This window comes from Lynx canadensis, chromosome D1 (assembly GCF_007474595.2).
Source record: "Lynx canadensis isolate LIC74 chromosome D1, mLynCan4.pri.v2, whole genome shotgun sequence".
NCBI classification, from domain to species: domain Eukaryota; kingdom Metazoa; phylum Chordata; class Mammalia; order Carnivora; family Felidae; genus Lynx; species Lynx canadensis.
Window position 1 is genome coordinate 24,511,351 of NC_044312.2, and position 19,165 is coordinate 24,530,515.

The 19,165-nt window shown below is 36.9% G+C and overlaps 1 long non-coding RNA gene across 1 annotated transcript in view; it reads right to left on the reverse strand.

Annotated features, from left to right (window-relative positions):
• Nucleotides 1-230: 230 nt before the first annotated feature.
• LOC116738347 overlaps nucleotides 231-19,165 on the reverse strand; it is a 62,315-nt gene continuing 43,380 nt past the window's right edge. The window contains exon 3 of the long non-coding RNA XR_004344203.1: nucleotides 231-457. This is a non-coding gene — a long non-coding RNA (uncharacterized LOC116738347). The remainder of the gene's footprint in view (nucleotides 458-19,165) is intronic.

Consider the following 19,165-nt stretch of genomic DNA (forward strand, 5'->3'; position numbering starts at 1 on the left):
ATCCCCCCCCCCCTTTTTTATGTGGTTGTATTTAACATAATATTAAAATGAGTTTGTGTTCCCAGGAACACATAACTGATTGGGTGTCACGAAAAAAAAAAGTAGTTCAGTATTAAAATTTTGTGATAGATAACCTACAATGTAGAAAAGGTATCACATGATAATCAAGAATTGATTAAAGCAAAACGGATTTTTATTTGGAGGAAAAATGCTTGTGCTCCTTCTTCGGAAGCTGGGTTCATGATTTGACTCAGTAGATTCATTCGCACAAGGAAATTCAGGGCCATCTCAGCATATATGTGTCACACAGCGTGCCCTAAATCTTCCCATTTCTTATTCGTTTGCTCAGGCAAGTTGAGAATTTTGAGTTTGCTTCTTAAAGGAGAAAGCAAAACGGCAGCCGTCCCACCAAAGTACTTGCAGGTCAGGGCTCTGATCTTCCTGGTTTTGATGGGCTCTGCTTGAATCATGTCAGAAAGTAGAGACAAAGAGGTAAAATCAGAAATACTTGGGGCATTGGCTCATTGAAGAGTGAATTGTATCTATGCAAGCCTACTTGCAAGTTCCACACCACCATTTCCCTTGAAGGGGAGAGCCTGCATTGGGTTTTTCCAAGGTGTCTGATGTTTTGGGATAGAAGTTATGTCCCTTTCTACTGAGAGTTCTCCATCAATGCAAGGAAAATGGGATGGCTGAAGACATTACCTAAGATATATTTGAATGTCTTGACTATCTACAATTAGGAATGTCTGTTTCTTTCCCTAAGATGGGTGCCCTATAATATGACTTTTTATTCTTGTCTAGGCAAATCATACTGAGTCCCTCCCCGCCGTGCCAACCAGTATTAGTTCCTAGTGACGAATCCAAATTAGAAGGCAAAGTTGAAGTTGGCCTCAGAGACCAGTTTCTCTTGTTTCCTGTTTGTATTTACATTTCCATTCTTGAAGTTTTTCCTGCCACATAGAGAACTGCACATAGCATTGCATACTCTATATAGGTTAAAAAAAAGTAAAAAAAAAAAGTGTGAAAAAAAGAAGTAAAATGTGAGTAGTCATGTGTGGCTATTGGTCAACTTAATACTAAGTTAATAAGTCTTGCCAGTGTGTATTTTATCTTCATAGTGGGAGAAATGTCTCTGGCTGAGTTTCTAGTATTGGAAAGCTCATTCAGAAGCATGGATTACCTGCCTTTTTTTTTCTTAGCGTATCACCACCCATATTTATTTTCAGCATTAATTCAAGAACAACTAACGCTGAAAATGCTGAAAAGTCAAAACCAGGAAAATGTAACCAAATGGGAAAGTATGCAAATGCAAAAGCAAATGAATTATTCACACACTCTGCAGGTTTCCTTTTTTCTTAAAAAAAAAATTCTAAGGAATGAAAGTTGTTAAACATTGGAACAGATTATAGAGGTGGCTGTGGAATCTCTTCAGGAGGCCAGTAGGCATTGATGAATTCTCACTGACCTCACAAATTTGCAATGTGATTCAGGTGGGTGTCTAGAATAGAAAGATTTTCAAGTCTCTGAGGCTATTTAGTTGTTAAATTTGATAAGGTATTGGCCACTTGACATAAATTTTATTCACTTTGTATACATATATTTATATAAACGTGTGTGTGTGTGTGTGTGTGTGCATGTGTGTGTGTGTGTGTGTGTGTGTGCATGCGTGTGCCCATGTGCGTGTATGTAAACAGGGTGCTACTATAGAGGCCCAAAGTCTGGGCTTAAATCCAATAAGCTGGAGTTAGAGACAGTGGGATAGTTTGTGCAAGGTGACCAAGAGCAGAAAGAGCCAGAAAAGGAGCTTGGGTGACATCTGTGAGTGAGCACTGGGCCAATGATACATGAGCAGAGCAGGTTAGACATTTTAGAGTCCCCGGGAAAAATGTAGAATTCTTTTTAAGTATCACACTGCAAAACTTTAACTGAACACAAGCCATTCTTTTACAAGTTAGGCTTTCAAAGTTTCTATTCATTGCCCTGCTGGGGAAATGTAGGGGGAAATAAAACACATGTGTCAAAGATCTAGGTGGAATGGTGAGTATTTTTAGCAGTGGATGGGAGACAAGAAATAGGTGAAAATAAGTCCATCAGAGGGAAGGGAACGCATATGAGTCAAGAAAATAGGAGAAAGGACAAATGGGAAGTAAAAAGCATTGTTGGGAGTCCCATAGCTGAAACTACATTGACATGGCCTCCATCAGTAATGAGCCTTGGGGGACAGCTCTAAAGAATATGAATTGCTCCAGAGAAGGAGGGAAGGTAAACCAAAGCTGAAAATGAGCTAACCAGTGAAAGATTAAAAATAACTAATATTTAACATGCTTTAGAGTTTATAAATGCTCTAAAATATGTTCTCTCTTTGGAAATGTTCAATTCTTGTGCCATGTTGGTAAACCAATATCTTTATACCTACTTAAAGGTTTAAGTGATTTTCCCAAGGTCATATAGTCAAAGATGGCAGGTTGAGATTCAAGCTCAAGTCCTCAGGTAATAATTCTTATATTCTTTTCTAACATATGTGTGTAAATGTACATATGATGAATACATTTAAAGTTGAAATTCAGAGTATTTCAACTGGAATATTATCTGCAACCATGCCAACAGATGCTGCTAAATACAAAGAAAGGTCAATATCATTAAGATTTTTTTTTAAGTTGTCCAGGTAAGTTATATAAAGTAAAGAAAGAAAGAAACCCCATGCCCAGATGATAACCACTTTAGCTGATTTATTTAGCCTATAAACAAACACATTGAACCCCAGGCCTCCAAATCTGGGACATCATATCTCTGGAGAAAGCATGACCTTGAAGTAAGATTTAACAAGTTAGAAGGGAAAGGGCAATGCTTTTTCCTAAATGACCACACATGGAAACAGAAACTCTCTACCTCGGCCATAGCCTGACCCCTTCTGGCAAGCAGGTCCAACCAGGAGAGCGTAAGAGACCATCCCTCAAGTAGACTCTACATATGTAGGATGTCTTATGTGGTGTTAAAAAACAATGCATGGAAGTCTGCTCTGTATGAATGTTAAACTCAGAGTTGAGAAAATGTTACATCTTTTTTAAAAAAATGTATTTATTTTGGGGAGAGTGCAAGGAGGGGAGGGGCAGAGAGAGGGTGACAGAGGATCTGATGTCGGCTCTGGTTGACAGGCTGACAGCAGTGAGCCCAATGTGGGGCTAGATGTGGGGCTCAAACACATGAACCACGAGATCATGATCTGAGCCAAAGTCGGACACTCAACCAACTGAGCCACCCAGGTGGCCTGAGAAAATGTTACATCTTAAAGTTTGGATCAATCTTTGGGCTTTCCTGTCTTTAATATATTGTAACATTTATATTTTACTGGGCCCATTGGCTATCAGTTTTAATCCCAAAGATGGGTTTTAACACAGTACATATAGAAATATTTATGTGTATAAATATATTCTAATATACCAGATATACCATACTCTATTCTAGAAGTTCTTAATCATTTTAATAGACTATTACCACCCTTTATTTATTAACTCATATGTTTCATTATAAACACAATTAAAAATCTTGTTCTTCTCTGATACACCATTTAATGATTCCAAGTATCTAATTCCTGAGGGGGAAAAATAGAGTTTCCATGATTAAACGCAGATTTCAGAGAAATAAGTAGATTCTATCAAACGTTTGTCTCGATCAGACATAGATGTGCTATAATAATAACAAATTTCATACACAACATTATGTTCAATAAGAGGGTTTACCATTATTCTGTAGAAATGCTGAGGCTAATTTTTAAAAGATTAGGTAAATAAATGACCGAAAGTACAAAGAATTATTAATACTCACATATCACCTGACAGTCTCATCAATTAAAAAGTAATAAATAAGATGGAGGCACCTAGGTGGCTCAGTCTGTTAAGTTTCCAACTTTGGCTCAGGTCACAACGTCTCAGTTTATGAGTTCGAGCCCCACCTCGGGCTCTGTCCTGACAGCTTGGAGCCTGGAACCTGCTTCAGATCCTGTGTCTCCCTCTCTTTCTGCCCCTCTCCCACTCACACTCTGTCTCTCTGTCTCCCTCAAAAATAAAAATTAAAAAAAATGTTTTAAGTAACAAATATGATGGTTTCCAATATGACTGTTGAATACATACTAGTTTATAAACCGGAGTGATCATATGAAACTATGTTCATCTGATCCCTGAAGAAACATTCTGGATTACTGTGAATAAATGTAAAACAGTTCCACTTGTTTCTCAATTGATGTGTCATGGCATGTTCATGATACATGAGCTTTTCATAGGTTAATTACTAAATGAATTCTTATTATTGTTTTTATTGCCTTTACTGTTTATTTTGTATCTAAGTAAATACATGGGCATAGTTGTTTTGTTTGTTTGTTTGTTTTTAAATCAGGGTTGTCTGGGTGGCTGAGTCAGCTAAGCATTGGACTCTTGATCTCAGGTCAGGTCTTGATCTTAGTGTCATGAGTTCAAGCCCAAGTTGGGCTCCATGCCCAGTGTGAATTAAAAGAAAAAAAACCCAAAAGATGCTAAGTTTATCGCAATAATAGCAACAACAGTACCAACAATCCTCTGTCCTTATCACTCCTCACCAATTTCTTGTGTCCTACAGAAAACTAATTTCAACTTAATATTTGTACTTACTATGTTTATACTGCAATCATTTTATTCATCAAATTTTGACATTATCAATAAACTGTCTATTGTGCTGGTTCTATTAAATCTTCCTTCCATTTCCCCAATCATGAAAACATAATACTGTTTCAACTTTTGGTTAATTACATATTGATTATATTAGTTTTCATGACCATGGAAATGTTATTTACAATGGAGTGGTGTTGAACATTACTGTTAACATAAATCCCTTTCTCATACAACAACTTCCTCTCCCCCATTCCCCAAAAAAGTTAACATTTGGTTTTTTACCTTCATTTCTCTTTGACTCTCTTGTCAAACTTTTTCTTCCCCACTAAAATCTTTGTAAAATATCAATTGATACAATTTTCCATTTAGCGAAATCCGTTAGTTCATTTGCTATTCTTTATTTCTCTGGAAATACTCCCCTGGAATCCTGCCATCTGCTGCTTCCATCTTGGTTTCTCTGAAGATCTGCAGTAGAGGTTTTTATTTCCAGGGCTTGTCTCTATGATCAACCTTGAGAATTTCTTTCAATATCTTTCTATGTCAGATCCCCTGTTTCACCCTTCTTTCCCCCAGGTTCGGTGGAGCCCAGAGACAGAGTTCAAAGAAGAAAACATGTTGAGGCTGGTGTAACAGAAAATGGTTTTATCCTGTCTTTCAATTAGACTTAGTTTGGCTGGGTATAGAATTCAAGGCTGAGCACACTTTTCCTCAACATTTTGCCCATACTCTTCCATCACCATCTATCCTCTAGTGGGCAAGCATAATAGTCTTCTTGCTCCTCTCTCATTGTGTATTTTGAATTTTCCCCTAAGGGGTTCTCTTTTCTCCCCTTTCATTTTTCTTTTCACTTGTTCTCTTTTGATTTGAAATAATATTCTTCAGTTCAAGGAATTTTTATATTGCCTTGTTTGATAATTTCCTCCCATGATTTTCTTTCTCTCTTTGTTATTGTTGTTGTTGTTGTTGTTTATGAGATGGAGAGTAAGTGGAAACTCCTTTTAAGTTGTATGTAACAACTTCTGAATTAGTCCTGTAGTTTTCTTATTTTTATCTTTCATTTTACATTTAAACAATTCTACTTCCTTGGAGATTTTCTGTACTTATCAAATGCTTTTAATGATATTTTTATTTAAATAAGTTTTTTATGTTAGAGTGTTTTTAGACTTACAGAAACAAAGCAAACATGGTATAGAAAACTCTCAAATGCCCACATGCAATTTCCTTTACTGTTAACATAGTATATTAATATGGTACATTTATTACAGATGACCAATATTGACATATTATTATTAAATAAGCCCCATATTTTGTTCATGTTTATGAAACTGATGTGTTGCCTACTGTGCTAGGAAGGGCACCTGGGTGGCTCAGTCAGTTAAGCATCCAACTCTTGATTTTACCTTAGGTCATTATCCCAGTGTTCATGATTTTGAGTCCTGCATCAGGCTCTGTGATGACAGCCCAGAGCTTAGGAGTCTCTCTCTGCCTCTCCCAGGCTTGCTCACTCTCTCTCTCTCTGAAAATAAAATGAATAAAAACTTTTAAAAAACAAAAGACAGGCACTTATTCATGATTAGTTTCTTCCCTAGCGTGGTTTTTGTATTCCAGAATTTCATCTGGGCTACCATATTATATTTAATGATCAGATACTTTTTAGGCTTTTCTAGGCTGTGAGTTTCTCAGATTTTCTTTGTTTTAGATGACCTTGACAGTATTGGTGATGACCTTGATGAATACCAATCAGGTGTTTTGTAGAATGTCCCTCAATTTGGCTTTGTCTATTGTTTTATCTCACAGTTAAACTGAAGCTATAGATTTTTGACAAGAGGATTATGGAGGTGAAGTACACATTATTTCCTAGTTGTATGTAATTACTATGACTGCTTCCTGATGATCTTAACCCAGATCACCTGGCCAAGGAAGTTTACCAGATTTTCCTGCTATTAAGTTTCCTTTTTTTTTCCCTTTTCCATATTGCGCTCTTAGCAAGTAAGTCTCTAGGCAAAATCTACACTCAAAAGGTGGGAATTATGTTTTACCTCTTTGAGAAAGTAGTATCTATATACATAGTTTGGAATTCTGTGTGAGAGATTTGTTTCTTCTCCCCCACTTAGTTAAGTGTTCATTTATTTATATCAGTATGGACAGATGGACATTTATTTTATACTTGAGTTGTGATCTAATAGCATGCTATTTATTGTGTCACTCAAATTATTTCAACTTTGGAAAGGGGGAGATCTCTCAGTTGGCTTTGTGTCATTTGAGATACCTATCATTGTGCTTTTTGTTTTTGTGGTTCTTGTTTGTTTATTTTAGCACTTCTTTACTTTCTGGCACTATAGGATACTTCAGGTTCATCTTGGATATTGCTTCCCTTGCCCTAGAATCTTCAGTTTCTCCAAGAAGTCCATATTCTTTTATTGGAGAATAGCATTAGAATACAGGACCTAGGCACTGGGTGTATCCATTGCTATGGGGGATCATGGCTTCTAGATCGTCTTGGTGGGCAGAGCTAGGAACTATATGTCTGTATACTGACTGTCTATATACACATATTTATAATTATTTCTACATTTAGACATCATGTCCATTTTAGGCTAAACATGAAATCATACTGATAACTCTGTCTCTTATTCAGTACCACATGGTTCATTGTAGACTCCTCCTCTCCTCCTTGTCTCTCTGTAAATTCTTCCTCCAGCATTAAGAACCCAGGCTTTCACCATCTGCCATTCATTTATTTATTGTTCAATTCCTGTATAGATTTATAGCAGTATAAGAACTGTTAATCCACATCTTTGTGAGAAATAACTGTATCAGCTAGAATACAATGCTAATGTGTAGTTTGTTTTTTTAACTCATCTCCCTACGCACCTCCCTTCTGGTAGCCATTTGTTTGTTGTCTATAGTTCAGAGTTGGTTTTTTGTATTTGTCTCTTTTTTTCTTTGTTCATTTGCTTTGTTTCTTAAATTCCTCATATGAATGAAATCATATGGTATTTGTCTTACTCTGACTTATGTCACTAAGCACCAAACTCTCTAGATCCATCCATGTTGTTGCGAATGGCAACATTCATTCTTTTTTATCGCTGAGTAATATTCCCGTGTGTGTGTGTGTGTGTGTGTGTGTGTGTGTGTGAACCACACCTTCTTTGTCCATTACCTATGGATGGATACAGGTTGCGTCCATAATTTGTCTATTGTAAATAATGCTGCAGTAAACATAGGGGTACATGTATCCCTTTGAATTACTGTTTTTGTGTTTTATGGGTAAATACCCAGTAGTGCAATTAGTGGATCATAGGGCAGTTCTATTTTTAGAACATGGCAACTCCATGCTGTCTTCCACAATGGCTGTGCCAGTTTGCGTTTCCAACAACAGTGCAAGAGGGTTCCTATTTTTCACATTCTCACCAATACTTTGTGTTTCTGGTGTTTTAGATTTTAGCTGCTCTGATAGGTGTGAGGTGGTATCTCATTGTGGTTTTGATCTGTATTTCCCTGATAATGAGTGATGTCTCTGAGCCATCTATCCATCTGTCTTCTTTGGAGAAATGTCTGTTCAGGTCTTCTGCCCATTTATAATTGGATTCTGGTTTTTGTTTTGTTTTTGCTGTTGAGTTGTAGAAGTTGTTGATATATTTTTCAGATATGTCATTTGCAAATATCTTCTCCTATTCAGTAGGCTGTCTTTTAGCTTTGTTAGTTGTTTCCTTTACTGTGAAGAAGATTTTTATTCTGATGTAGTCCCAATAGTTTATTTTTGCTTTTGTTTCCCTTGCCTCAGGAGGCATATCTAGAAAGATATCGTTATGGCCAATGTCAGAGAAATTGCTGGCTATGTTCTCTTCTGGTATTTTTATAGTGCTAGGTCTTACATTTATGTTTTTTTCCATTTCGAGTTTATGTTTGTGTCTGGTGCAAGGAAGTGGTGTAGTTTCATTCTTTTGCATGTTGCTGTCCAGTTTTCCCAGCACCAGTTGTTACAGGGACTGACTCCTACTGTATATTCTTTCCTCATTTGTCAAAGACTAATGGGCCATATAATTGTGGGTTTACTTCTGGGTTTCTATTCTGTTCTACTGATCTCAGTGTCTGTTTTTGTGCCAGTACCATATTGTTTTCATTACAACACCTTTGTAATAAAACTTGACGTCTGGAATTGTGTAGTTCTTTTTGTCTTCAGTCTTACAGCTTCCAGTGATTTCCATGGTTACTTAGGTTAGCAGCTCTTTTTGCCCACTCCCTTTGTGGGGTTCTGTCATACATTTGTAATACAATTAGATACTTTTGTCACAGTGTGTATCACACCCTGGACCATACATCCTCTTAGATTTTTTTAATTTTGCATGTGTAGGAGTACCTGAGTGGCTCATTTGGTTAAGCATCTGACTCTTGATGTAGGCTCAGGTCACGATCCCAAGGTCCTGGGATAGAGCCCTGAATCAGTTTCTGCGCTGACAGTGTGGAACCGGCTTGGGATTCTCTCCCTCTCCTTTTCTCTGTGTCCCTAACCTGCTTGTGTGCATGCACACTCTCTCTCAAAATAAATAAATAAACTCTTTAAAAGAGTCTCTTTTGGGGCACCTGGGTGGCTCAGTCTGTTGAGCGTCCGACATGATCTCAGCTCAGGTCATGATCTCACAGCTCATGAGTTGGAGCCCCGCGTCGGACTCTGTGCTCAGAGCCTGGAGCCTGCCTCGGATTCTGTGTCTCCCTCTCTCTCTGCCCTTAACCCACTCTCATTCTGTCTCTGTCTCTCTCAAAAATAAATAAACATTAAAAAAAATGTCTCTTTCTTGGTTTGCTTCTCTTCCCCCCCCATAGAGTTGTTTTTTTTTTTTATTTTAACTATTGTATTGAGTGTGTCGTAGATCTCGTTATTTTTACTTATTTTTCAATTTTAACAATGTAACATTTTTAAACTTTGCCAATGTCTATAATTGAGGATTATATACATAAAATTAAGTGCGCAAATCTTAAGCCACCTGCAAAGGTAACCCTTATTCTGATCCATATCACCATGGATTATTTGGCTTGCCCTGGACCTACATAAATAGAATCATGCAGTTTGAAGTCTTTTATATTTCACGTCTTTCTTTTTTTCTTTTTAACGTTTATTCATTTTGGAGAGACAGAGACAGAGTGTGAGTGGGGTGGGGCAGAGAGAGAGGGAGGTTCCAGGCTCTGAGCTGTCAGCACAGAGCCCAGTGTGGAACTGGAACCCACAAACTGTGAAATCATGACCTGTGCCGAGTCAGACACTTAAGTGACTGAGTCACCCAGGCACCACTATATCTCACTTCTGTCACTCAGTATTTAATGTTTCTGAGACTTATGTAGTCATTGTCTCTCCAGTAGTTTTTTGGTTTTTTGGTTTTTTTTTGTACTTGGGATAGTATTCTATCTCACAGATATCTATTCTATTATTTATAGGCACTTGGGCTGTTTCAACTTCGGCAGTGCCATCAGTAATTTCACTATGCATGATATGCGTGTGGCATTGAATCAACATATGTATGCATTTCTGCTTGGAATAAACCTATAAGCTGAATTGCTGGTTAATAGGATGCATTTATGTTCAGATTCAGTAAATACTATCAAACAATTCTGAAGTCATTGAACTTGTTTACCTTTTCATTAGTTGTCAGAATTTCAGTCGGTGCACATTCTCATCAATTGGTATGGCCAAAATGTGTGTTTGTTCTCAGTATTAGCCATTTGAGGTCCATGAATTTGTATGTGTTTACTTAACTGTGACCTTAATTTGCTTTTGGCCAATATCTAATGAAATCAAACCCCTTTTCCAATGTTTACTGGCGGTATGGTTGTTTCTTTTGTGAACGGATGTTCAAGATTTTGCCCAGTTGGTTGGATATTCTATAGTTTTCTTATTGATTCTTAAGCATTCTGTTCCTATATATTCTGCATATAATCCCTTGATGGATACATGAATTCCAAATGCCTTCCATTAATAGCTTATGTTCAGGCTCTTTTTCTGGTGATTTTTTTTTTTATAATTTTATTTTTTTTTCAACGTTTATTTATTTTTTTTGGGACAGAGAGAGACAGAGCATGAACGGGCGAGGGGCAGAGAGAGAGGGAGACACAGAATCGGAAACAGGCTCCAGGCTCTGAGCCATCAGCCCAGAGCCTGACGCGGGGCTCGAACTCACGGACCGCGAGATCGTGACCTGGCTGAAGTCGGACGCTTAACCGACTGCGCCACCCAGGCGCCCCATTCTGGTGATTTTTGATGAATAAAAGTTCCCAACCATAATCGAGTCTATTATATCTATTATTTCTTAAAGAGCTAATGCTTTTCGAGGTCCTATTTAAGAAATCTGCTTACTCATAATCATGAAGATAATAGCTATTTTTTTTTTTTTAGAAACTTTGCATTATTGTCTTTCCTATTTAGGTCTGTATAGTATCTGAAATTTACTTTTGTGTGATATCAGAGAGGAGCAAGTTTGTGCTTCTTTTTATATGGAAATATAATTAATCCAAAATTTTTCATTAACTAGATTATATTTTCTCACATTTTTTGGCATTTTGCCATAAATCTGCTTGATGTATGTAAGAGTCTATTCTCAATCTTCCTCTCCATTGGATTAGTTGTTTAGACTTGTGCCTATACTATAGCTTTATTATTATTTTTTTTTAATTTTTTTTTCAATGTTTATTTATTTTTGGGACAGAGAGAGACAGAGCATGAACGGGGGAGGGGCAGAGAGAGAGGGAGACACAGAATCAGAAACAGGCTCCAGGCTCTGAGCCATCAGCCCAGAGCCTGACGCGGGGCTCGAACTCACAGACCGCGAGATCGTGACCTAGCTGAAGTCGGACGCTTAACCGACTGCGCCACCCAGGCGCCCCTATACTATAGCTTTATTAAGAAATAATATCTCGATATCTGTTAATACAAGTATTTCAACTTAGTTCTTTCTCTTTAAGAATTTATATATTAATTCCATATATTGCTGATACAAATTTTGGAAAAATTTTCCGCTTTCCTTTTAAAAAAAAAGAGAACAACCTGGCTTCTGGAGATTTTAATTGAAACATCTTTGGATATATAGATCAATTTGGGAAGAATTGACATCTTTTACAATATTGTTTCTTCTAATCTATAAGCACTTTATTCCAGCATTCACTTAGGTCATCTTTAATTTCTTTCTGTAATGTTTTTAGTTTTATGTATACATTTGTTCAATAATTTTCCTTACATTTATTACTAAGTGTTTGATGTTTCTTTCATGCCTTTATAAGTAGTATAGCTTCTGTTTTATGTTCTAATTGATTTTTGCTGATATGAATAAAGAATACAGTTGATACTTTATATTTTGACCTTGTATCTGATTACCTTGTTTAGTTCACATTTTAATTCCAAAGCTGTATGTATATTATTTTTGATTGTCCAGTACATAATCATGTTATCTACCCATAATGAGAGTTATTCCTCTTTTCTAATACTTACACTTTTTATTTATATTTGTGACGTATACTGTCTAGAACCATTGCTACAATGAAGAATAGAATTGGGGATTGAATCCTTATCTTCTTGTAGTCTCAGAAGAAAGTATATTTTTAATAAATTTTAAGTTTAGTATTTGTTGTAGGGTTTTTTAAATTCTCTCTAGCATATTAAGAAATACCTCTCCCTATTTTCTTAAGAATGCAAAGAATGTATTTTTTTCAGTATCACTACTTGATGTTGAATTCTATTAAATATTTTCTTAGCATTTATTAAGATGGCCACGTGGTTTTCTTCAGTATTTTATTAATGTGGTGAATTACACTGATTTTCTAATATTGAGATGATTTGGCTTCTCTGGAATAAAGTATGCTTGGAAATGATGTTTTAGGTCTGAATTTGATTTAGTATCCTGTTTAGAATTTTTCAACTATATTCATAAGAGAAATTGCCTCTCAATTTTTCCTTTTAAAAATATTTCTGTCACTTGGCGTCCTTTAAAGTGTTTTGATATCCTTTAAAGTGACTTTTAAAAATTGTGTTGGGAAATGTTTTCAATCTATTCTCCGGAAGATTTTATAAAAGGTGGGTTTTATTTCCTACAATAAAATATGAAAGTGTTTACTAGTGAAGTCATCTGGGTCTGAAACTGTTCTTGTAGGAAAGTATTTAATTAGGGATCAATTTCAATAATGCATGTAGGAATATTCTAGTTTTCTAATTCTTATGTCCATTTTGGCAAGTTGTTCTTTATAAGGAATTTACTCATTTCTTTTACATTTTCAAATTTATTGACATAAATATGTTCATAATATCTTCTTACTTTGTGATGTCTGCAGGTCAGTAGTGATCCTGCTATAGGTTTTATTTCTTTTCCTTGATCAATCTAAGAGTTTTATTATTTTCATTAGTCTTTTCAAAGAATCAACTTTCAACTTTCTTGATGTTTTTTATTCTATATGATTTTTTCATTTAATAGATTTTTTTGCTCTTTATTATTTCCTTTCTTCCATTTTATTTTGTTCTTTTATTTCCACTTTCTTTACATGATGCCCACCTTATTTTTACAGGTTTTCTATTTTATGACAGATATTTAAGGCTGTAAATTTTTCTTTAAGTACAGCTTTAGTTGAATTCTGAAAGTCATGCTATATTTAATTTTCATTATAACTCAGTTCAAACTACATTCTAATTTTTATTATGATATGGAAATGCATTGCTTAATTTTCAAGCATTTGGGGATTTTTTGATGAACTTTTTGCTAATGATTCCTAGCTTCATTCCACTGTGACAAGATGCTTTGTATGATATCAATCCTTTGAAATTTTTTCAGACATGCTTTATGGCTCGATCTATGGTCTACTTTGGGACACATTCTGTATGCGTTTGAAAAATATTGATTCTTCAGTTGATGGTTGCAGTGTTCTATGTATATCAATTAGGGTAATTTCGTTAATCATGAATGCAAATCTCATTTATGCTTACTGATTTTTTTAATGTTTGTTTTTGAGAGAGAGAGAGAGAGAGAGAGAGAGAGAGAGAGAGAGAGCACGAGTGGGGGAGGGGTAGAGAGAGAGGGAGACACAGAATCTGAAGCAGGATCCAGGCTCTGAGCTGTCAGCACAGAGCCCTATGCAGGGCTGGAACTCTTGAGCTGTTAGATCATGACCTGAGCCAAAGTCCGATGCCCAACTGACTGAGCCACTCAGGCGCCCCATATGCTTGCTGATTTTTATATCTGCTTTTTACTAGGTAGCAAGAGAAAGGAGTTAAAAATCTCCAACTATGATTTTTGATTTGTTTATTTTCTCTTTCTGTTCAGTCTCTCTTGCTTTATACATTTTCAGGCTGCATTCTTAGACACACACAAGTTTGGAATTGTTATATTTTAATGTAGAGTGAACCCTTTATGGTTATGAAATGTCTTTCTCTTTAGTAATACTTCTTTCCTTACAGACTAATTTTCAGATATTAGATTAGTTATACTTGCGTTTTCTGTTTTTCTGGGAGTTTTTTTGTTCTCGTTAGTGATTGCATAGAACATTTTTTCCATCCTTTTATCTACAATCTTTTTGTGTTTTTATCTTTAAAGTGTGTCATTTGTAAAAATAACAGATTGTATTTTGTTATGTTGCTCAATGTGATCATCTTTATATGTTAAAATATTATGGTATTTAGTCCATGACATTTAATTATTCCTAATATATTTGGTTTTATACCTACAGTGGCATTATTTGTTTTGTATTTGTCTAATTTGTTTTCTGGCCTTTTTTCTCTATCATTGCATGATTTTAGAATTTTAAAATAAGTTGTGTTATTCTGCTCACCTCATTTTATTAACTTTTTTCTGATATTTATTACTCCAAAGATTACAATTTTTATCTTTAATGTATTAAGATCTGTCTAGTATTTATTTTTTACTGCTTATCTTGCAAATAATATGAAACACTTTATTTCCCAGTATCATGTCCCACGATTAATTTTGTTTTAAGTTTGTTTATTTATTTTGAGAGAGACAGAGAGTGTGAGCAGAGAAGGGACAGAGAGAGAGAGGGAGAGAGAGAGAATTCCAAGCATGGGGATTCGATTTCGCAAACCATGAAATCGTGACTGGAGCTGAAATTAAGAGTTGGGCGCTTAACCAACTGAGCCACCCAGATGCCCCAATTAAGTAATTGTTATTAAAGTGTAGTAGACATACCGTGTTGGGTTAGTTTCTTGTGTACAACATAGCGATTTGGTAATTCTATACATTGCACGATGCTCACCAGGAGTTTTATGCTTTGTTTTTGTGTGTTCTAATTCTTACATATGTTAAACCTCACAGAATATTTTTTGTTATGGTTTTAAAGGGTTGATAGCCATTTAGTCTTACCCAGATATCCACCACTTTTTCCTCTTCGTTCATCCTATCCATCCAAGATAATTTTTCTTCTACATGAAAACCCCCCTTGTGGAATTTATTTCTCTGTAGATATGCAAGTGATGAAATCTCTAAGTTTTTAATGTTCTAGAAGGCCATTATTTTGCCTTTATTTCTGAGGTTTGTTTTCACCGGGTACAGAATTCCAAGTTGAGAATTATATTTTTGGTAATATTTTTGGTATTTATAACATCATGATGTTGTTCCCTGATTTCCATTATATCTATTTAAAAGGAGCTGTCGTTCTTACGCTTTGAAGGTACTTTGTCCTTTCCTTTTGGCTCTTTTAAGTTTCTGTTTTAATTCAAGCTGGTTAGCATGCAGTGTAATGTTAGTTTCAGGGGTGCAGTGTAGTGATTCAACACTTCCATACATCAGCCGGTGCTCATCATGACAGGTGCACTCCTTAATCCCCACCACCTATTTCAGCCATCCCTCCACCCACCTCCCCTCTGGCAACCATCAGTTTGTTCTCTATAATTAAGAGTCTTTTTATTGATTTGTCTCTTTCTTTCCCTTTGCTTGTTTGTTTTGTTTCTTAAATTTCGCCATATGAGTGAAATCATATGGTTATTTGTCTGTCTCTGGTGACTTATTTCACTTAGCATAATAGTATCCAGCTCCATTCCCATCCATATCATGACAAATGGCAAGATTTCTTCTTTTTTATTGCTGAATAGTATTTCAGTGTGTGTGTGTGTGTGTGCGTGTGTGTATGTGTGTGTGTATCTACAGTGGCTGCACTAGTTTGCATTCCCATCAACAGTGCAAAAGCGTTCATTTTCCTCCATATCCTCCCAGCACCTGTTGTTTCTTGTGTTGTTGATTTTAGCCAGTCTGACAGGTGTGAGGTGATATCTCCCTGTAGTTTTAATTTGCATTTCCCTGATGGTAAGGGATGATGAACATCTTTTTATGTGTGTTGGCCATCTGTAGGTCTTTTTTGGAGAAATGACTGTTCATATCTTCTGCCCATTTTTAGTTGGATTATTTATTTTTTGGGTATTGAATTTTATAAGTTCTTCATATATGTTGGAGGATAACCCTTCATTGGATATGCCATTTGCAAGTATCTTCTCCTGTTCCTTCCGTTGCCTTTTAGTTTTGTGGATTGCTTCCTTCACTGTGCAGAAGACTGCATTTTGATGTAGTCCTAATAGTGTTATTTCGCTTTTGTTTCACTTGCCTCAGGAGACAGATCTAGAAAAAAGTTGCTATGGCTGATGTCAAAGAGGTGAATGCCTGTGTTCTCCTCTAGGATTTTTATGGTTTCAGGTCTCACATTTAGGTCTTTAATTCATTTTGAATTTATTTTTGTGTATGGTGTGACATACTGGCCCAGTTTCTTTCTTTTGCATGATGCTGTCCAGTTTTCCCAGCACCATTTGTTGAAGAGAATGGATTTTTCCTATTGGATATTCTTTTGTGCTTTGTCCAAGATTAATTGACCATATAGTTGTGGGTTTATTTCCGGCTTATCTATTCTGTTCTATTGATCTATGTGTTTATTTTTGTGCCAGTACCGTACTATTTTGCTGGCTGCAACTTTGTAACATAACTTGTAGTTATAGAACTCTCAGTTCTTCCCCATTGAGGATGGGCCAGTTCTCAGGAAAACTCCTGCGCAGGGCTCACGGCTAGCAGGTTAGGTAGCAAGTGTCCGTACAGCCCCTCTTCCCGCAGGTGGCGCTGTGTTGATGCTGGGGGACAAAGAAAGAAAATGGTGCCTGTCAGTCCCCTAGTTTTGTGAGAAGTCCACCAGCACAGCAACAGGCTCCAAAATCACTGTGGAAATAAATCTGCCCGGGGCGCCTGGGTGGCTCAGTCGGTTAAGCGTCAGACTTCGGCTCAGGTCATGATCTCACGGTCCGTGAGTTCGAGCCCCGCGTCGGGCTCTGTGCTGACAGCTCGGAGCCTGGAGCCCGTTTCAGATTCTGTGTCTCCCTCTCTCTGCCCCTCCCCTGTTCATGCTCTGTCTCTCCCTGTCTCAAAAATAAATAAACGTTAAAAAAATAAAAAAAAGAAAAGAAACGAAGTCTTCCCTGTGTGAGCTCCCTGGTGCTCAGGCCTGTTTCTCTGCCCTGTCCCCGCACTCAGCTCCCTTCCTCTGGGGCAGACTCCCTCTGCCTTTCTGACTTTCCTAACCTTTCAGAGGCAGCTTCTTCTCTATATTTAGCTGTGGGGTTCCTTCTGCCAGTCTTCAGATTGCTGTCCAGTTTGTTAAGGTGGGTTTGGATGACACCTAGTTGTCAACATGGGACAGGGTGAGCTCTGGGCCCTCCTACTCTGCCATCTTCCCAAGCTTCCCCTCTGGTTTTGTTTGTTTGTTTGTTTTTAACCAGTTTTTCTTTTTCCTTTGGTTCTCAAAACTTTTACCATAATATGCCTACATGGGGTATTCTTTGTACTTCTACCTCTGAGGTTCTGTAGATCTTCTTGAATCTGTTGGTTGATATTTTACAAATCAGACTTAAAAAAAAGTTTAGATCAGAATCTATTAAAATATTGCCTCCTCTCCTTTTACTGTCTGCTTTCAATCTGATACTCAGAATTGCATGTGCTAGACTTTTTCATTGTATCTCATTTGGTTCTTTCGCTGTTTTCTGTACTTTTTATTTTTCACTCTTTTTCTATCCTTTTGTCATTAAAAAATGAAATAATTTATTCTCTTATCTCTGTGAGAATTTTTTTCTTTTTTTTTCAGTAATTTTCTTCTGTTCCATGTCTCATTTTTCCTACCTTCAAGTTTATTTTTTCTCATTTGTTTTCCATTTGCTTATTTTGCCCTCTTTTTCTTGTTAGAAGTTTTAATCCAATGGGGCGCCTGGGTGGCTCAGTCGGTTAAGCAGCCGTCTTCGGCTCAGGTCATGATCTCACGGTCCGTGAGTTCAAGCCCCGAGTCGGGCTCTGTGCTGACAGCTCAGAGCCTGGAGCCTGTTTCAGATTCTGTGTCTCCCTCTCTCTGCCCCTCCCCTGTTCATGCTCTGTCTCTCCCTGTCTCAAAAATAAATAAAACGTTAAAAAAAATAAAAAAAAAAAGTTTTAATCCACTAACTAGTGACTGGTGGTGGATGGATGGATGGATGGATGGATAGATGCTTATATGCAAACATATGTAGATATTTAAGAGGGAGACACCCAAATGTAAACTGGAAGCTTAAGACACACAGCATGTCTTGTGGACCCGTGAGCATCATTGCAGAGTGGCATTTGGGTGTCCAACTTTTTTCCTGCTCAAAGGCTTTCACACAGCAGTATCTAGAACGCATTTCTTAGAGATTTTCAGTTTTCCTGAACATATCCTCTTGTTTCTCTTGCCAAGGTAAAGAGGTTGTACAGACTTCCTGATTAGTATTCTGGAGCAGGTTGAAGGAGAGGATTGGCATTATCTCCATTTAGAATTTAATTTTAATTTAATGACTCTATTTTTTTCCAGGACCTCACACCTGCTTTCGTCCAAGCCTTTGTGGCTTAATTGCTCTATAATAAATACTTCCAAACTCCTACATCATTGATAAAAGGGTAGCTGTCTCTCTTCGCTGCATGTAGATAGTCACCTGGGAGCTTTCAAGCACCTTTTATGGATTTTTAACTGAGTCCCCTTTCCACCTCTACTGTATCTCACCCCCACTTTCCTTGGTTAATAACGCCTGTAATCCTTGATCCCATAATGGGTTCTAAAGGGAAAACAGACTTGCTATTAGTATACATCTTTGTAGGCACTTAAGTTTGATCTTCCTTCACTCTGCGAAGTCATTTATCATGATTCCATCTGTACAGGAGTGTAAGAAATTTCCAATATTTGGAATCAGGGTCTTTGGAGATATTGCTTTCCTATAATCAAATTGGAGCAAGGCACATTTAAACTGGTAGTACCACACCCATCCAACCCCACAGACACCCAATGCCTTGCCTCTCCCTGTGTCCTCAGCTTTTCCAGTTCTATCTTCTCTCTAGTTCTGCCTACTGAACAAAGACCCCAGCTGAGAGAAGGGGCTAGATCTGAGGTTGCTTTTTCACATCAGACAGTTTGAGAACCCTTGAAGGTCAGAGACTCTATAAGCATAAATCTTTTAACATCAAAATTTTAACTATATTATTAATCATGTCTAGTGGGAC